This window comes from Monopterus albus, unplaced genomic scaffold, assembly GCF_001952655.1.
Source record: "Monopterus albus unplaced genomic scaffold, M_albus_1.0 scaffold329.1, whole genome shotgun sequence".
Classification (NCBI taxonomy): domain Eukaryota; kingdom Metazoa; phylum Chordata; class Actinopteri; order Synbranchiformes; family Synbranchidae; genus Monopterus; species Monopterus albus.
This window is the reverse complement of record NW_018128209.1, coordinates 163,875-168,848: the sequence shown is the minus strand read 5'-3', so window position 1 is coordinate 168,848 and position 4,974 is coordinate 163,875. Positions and strand designations below refer to the sequence as shown.

Sequence of the window (4,974 nt, the reverse complement as noted above, 5' to 3'; positions counted from 1 at the left end):
TTCTACAGTGAAGCATGTTGGTGGCAGCATCATGCCATGGGGGTGCTTCTTAGAAGCAGGGACAGGGAGACTGGTCAGAATTGATAGAAGGTTGAATTCAACCAAATACAGAGTGTTCATTGAAGAAAACCTGCTCCAGAGTGCAGTTACCTGAGGCTGGGGTGAAGGTTTACCTTTCAGCAAGACTGCGACCTGACACATAGTCAAGACAACACTGGAGTAGCTTTGGGGCAAGTCTGTTACTGTGCATCAGTGGCCCAGCCAAAGCCCAGATTTAAGAACACATAGAACTGTTACGGAGAACCATATATACGTATACTGGGTCGGACTCAGTAAAAAGGCAGAACTCGGACTCAGGTTTAACCAGGTAAAGGTATTTTAATGACTACAGAACTGATGAGTGGTCAGAACCGGTCTCATCAGCTGATCTCAGGGCAGCGGGGAGTGCTGGGTTGACTGGACTGCTAGAGCTACAACTGAGGTTGTAGGAGAGGCACAGCTGGCTAAAGAAAAGCAGAGGATGAGAATGAGCAACAGTGACGCTAAGATTATGGCAATACTGATAGTATACTGAGGGCCTGAGTAGCAGAATTTACTGGCTCAAGTCAGGTGAATGCCATAGGCATGAAACACAGTCCAGAGGAGGTGTAGGAGCTGGCACAGGAGATCACTGGTCCGGCGTGCAGTAAATGGTGAGGATCAGGCTCGCACCGGACGGTAGAGCAGGTAGAAAAAAAAAAAAAAAAAAAAAAAAAAAAAAAAAAAAAAAAAAAAAGGCCAAAACCAGCAGAGGGTACACCAATCCACAGTAAGACAGTTCAAACACAAAGCGACCCTTCGAAAATAAGAAGGGCATTTAGTTCTTTAACACATGAAATCAGATCCCACAGCATAGAAGCAGTTCATACACCTAGAATCCTTGAAGAAAAGCAAAGCACCATTGATCACAGGATCACAGGAGATCATCTGGCAACGAGGGCACACCAACGCTCCCCTTAAGTGCTAGTCTGGTAATTGAGAGCAGGTGTGCCTCGCCACCTAGAATGCCTTCCCACCTATGTGGAGGCGGAGTTACTGTGACAGCCTGTCCCAGCAGATGAGGTGCTGGGGTTGGTCTGGGCCACAGATGTAACAAGAACACTTCCCATCCAGAGCTTCAGCCAGAAAGAAGGGAATAAACTGTCCAAATCCAGGTGTGCAATGCTTTAAAGACTTACCCAAGAAGACTCAAAGCTTTAATTGCTGCTAAAGAGGCATCTACAGCATTCTGAATCAAGGGTTGTAAAATTTTAGATTTTTAATAAATTAGGTAAAATTTCTAAAAATGTTTTCAGTTTATTTGTTTATTGTGTGATGGGCAAAATCTATTTAAAATTAAATCTACAACAGAGTGTAAAAAGTTATCCATTAAATGTTTACCAGTGGCTTCAGAAAGTATTGAGACCCCTTCAAAGTAGGCTACCAATAGTGTTATTGCCCTGCTTACTATAGTAGAATTTGACTGCTGGTCATGGTATTTGTGAGCTACACAACATGAGAATTCAAAACCCTGGAAAAGCAGCACAAACTCTATACTACATTTCAATCACTGATTTCAGTCTGTTTTCAACTGAAATGTTGCTTTAGTTTCACTATTTGAGATGAACCATTCATGTGCTGTGTCCTTGTCCTTTTGTTTTCCTCTGTGGCTTATCTACAGCATCTGCATGATGCCTCCTATGTGATGAGCTGCGTTAAACACTGGAGTAGCTCAGATAGCGTTAGCATCATTAAGAGAGCAATAATTACTCAGCACAAAGGGCTGCATTAGTTTGCTGTTCTTTTTTTGGTTCACTGTAGTCCTCACTGACTTATTTCCCACCTTCTGTTGGCAACTTTGTTTTTCCTCAGTACATGCTATTTTTCATACATCTAAATGAAAACCTTAGAAATCTGCTGTCTTTCTCTTTATTGTATTCTTATTAAATTTTTTATTTTTCTTTTACTTGCTGTTTTTAAAGTGCCTTTAGATTGTTACTATTTATCTATTTTATATTTCACTTTGTATTGTTTGCATTCATTGTGAACAGCAAATAAGAATTTCATTGTACAGAGAAACATGTTTCCTTGCTGTGCATATGACAATAAACACTTTGACTTGACTTGACTTAACCATATAGCTATTCTAGATGACATAGCTATCGCCTCCAGTACTACTGTGAGGAACCTTGGAGTCATTTTTGACCTGGATATGTCCTTTAAATCACACATAAACCAAGTTTCTACAACTGCCTTATTTCACCTGTGCAATATCACAAAAATCAGGAACATCCTCTCTCAAAGTGATGCTGAAAAACTGGTGCATGCATTTGTTATTTCCAGGCTGGACTACTGTAACTCTTTGCTTTCAGGATGTCCCAGTAATTCCATAAAAAGCCTCCAGTTAATCCAAAATGCTGCAACCAGAGCACAGACAGGAACTAGCAAGAGAGATTATATTTCACCCATATTAGCTTTGCTCCACTGGCTCACTGTAAAATCCAGAATAGATTTTAAAATCCTTGGATCAGGTGACCCTGAGGCTTCCCTTAGTTATGCCTAGGCTGCTGGGGGGCCCCATGATGCTCTGAGTTCCTCTTCTCTCCTGTCCGTGCATATATATGCCACCATTACACATCACTAACTGTGTGTCTCCTCTCTCCCATAGTGTGTCCTCTCTCTCTCCCTGTACCTTTCTGCAGGTAGCCCTGGCTCTGGAGCTCTACATTTCTGATGAGCAGTCAGTGACCACATCAAGCTGCCCAGTGCTTGATTGTATGTTGTGTTTTGTTGCCGCTCTTTCTTTTCTCTCTCCTCTATCCACTCACTCCAACTGGTCGAGGCAGAAGGCCGCCCACCAAGAGCCGGGGTCTGTCAGAGGTTTCTTCCGTTAAAGCAGTCCTTCTCAAATAGTGGGGTGCGCCCCCCTGGGGGGGCTCGGAGCGAAGACGGGGGGGGTGCGTGTGACCCCGGGAACATGCTTTTTTGCCACAGGAAGTAGGGGGTTTTGTGCCGAACAAGAGCACACAGCATAGAGCAGGAGATATGACGTGCAGTGAACAAACCCTCTTTGCTCCCTGCTGTCCACTTTTACCGTCTGCCTCGAACTCTATAGCTCTTTTTGCGTTTCAGGTGTAAAAATTAGATGACATGTGGTGACATTACCCCCAAATCAAGCTGATAAGCCGCTTGAGTTTTTTCAGCGAGAACGTGCCGAATATTGTCAACAATTGTCCCGCTTTCTTTTTTTTGTTTTCTTTAATGTTAATAAGGATACAATGTTATGCAGAGGTGTACTTATAACAATTTTATAAACAAATGACACTATTTACAGTCACGGCGGAGAGTTGGGGGGCGCGAAATGTTTACTTCTTCCTACGGGGGGGGGGGCGTATCAGAAAATAATTGAGAAGCACTGCGTCAAAGGGAGTTTTTCCTCCCCACTTTCACCAATTGCTTGCTCAGGAGGGATTTGTTGGGTTTTCCTCTGTAAGAATAGTGATAATAGTAAGGTCTAGACCTTACTTTGTAAAGTGTCCTGAAATTACTTTTGTTGCGATTTGGTGCTATACAAATAAATTTGAATTAAATTTAATCTCCACACTGCTTCAAATCCCACATAGTATGAAGGTTTTCTAGTCTCCTGCAATTTCTTGCTGGACAGTATGTCTTCCAGTCTGAGGAATTAAGTCTCTTTTCCCATTCCCCCTCTCCCTGTCTTTCTCTCTTTGCTCCCTGCTGTCCACTTTTACCGTCTGCCTCGAACTCTATAGCTCTTTTTGCGTTTCAGGTGTAAAAATTAGATGACATGTGGTGAGTGGTAAATTAAAGTGAATGTCAATCACCTTCTTTTATTATCCTCTGTCCTGCAGGCATTACTCCCTGGTGGCTTTACGTACTTGCAGGGATTTTTACAGCTCTAGTGCTCTCTGCCTCTCTTTCTTTCTTTCTTTGTTCACATAGGCTACACCACACTACATGCTAATTGCATTCCACAAGTAACTGTAGCCCATTCAATTTTTGACTAATCCTTAGAAAGCTGTTTTCCCCCCAACTTCATCCAATTTGACTCCTCTTAGGATCCCCATCTTGTTTGCCTGACCCTTTTCCCTGTAAGGCAAGCCCCCTTTAACATTAAATAGGGGGCCATGCTATATATTTATGGTATCTGCAATGTATTTATGACTAGTCAAAACTATAATTTATAATATCTGTAATAAAATTTTAAAGATATCTTTAATGGGATTTTGACTAGCTATGACTAGATAAAGATATCCTTAATTTGGCACATTTAAAAGATATCTAAATAAAATATTTTTTGGATATCACAAATTAATATTTCAATAGTTGAAGCTCCATTTTTACTAGTCAAAACTTAAGTGCAGATATCTTAAATCTGAGTTTTGACTAGTCCAAATTGTTTTTAAGATTTCCACAAAGATATTATGAATATCTTGTAAGGGTATTTATGGATGCTCCTTTAACCCTTGTGTTCTGTTAAGAATCTTAACATAAAAAAGTTACCCACTATTCACAAGATATGTACATTTGTATTTTGGCTTGTAAAATTTACAATACGTGTAGTCAAAACTATAATTTTAGATATCTACAAATGCATTTTGACTAGTGAGAATGACAATTCAGGATACAGTATCTATAATTACATTTTGAATAGTCACAATTCTATTTTGTTTATCCAAAATAATGTTAGACAGCATCCCTTGCCTGTGTTATCGCTTCCGCTGGTCAGTGTTAATCATGGAGTTAATAATGAATACAGCAGCTGCATTAGATATGAATGGATGATGTTAAACAGATTGTGATTTCACTGGCATCTTTGTCCAAACCAGACTGTGTGTGTATGTGTGTGAGTGCGTGCATGTCTTATTTCTGGGGAAGATGTGTTTTTCAGTTAACACACACACATCTATATAGCTGTGTTAGGACAGCTATCAA

The 4,974-nt window shown here is 40.7% G+C and overlaps 1 long non-coding RNA gene across 1 annotated transcript; it reads right to left on the bottom strand.

The window, feature by feature from the left end:
- Nucleotides 1–353: 353 nt before the first annotated feature.
- LOC109974366 (uncharacterized) lies at nt 354–724 on the bottom strand. Its single transcript, XR_002276956.1, has 2 exons — nt 597–724; nt 354–503 (listed from the first exon to the last, which is right to left on the bottom strand). It is a non-coding gene; the product is annotated as an uncharacterized LOC109974366 (long non-coding RNA).
- Nucleotides 725–4,974: the final 4,250 nt, after the last annotated feature.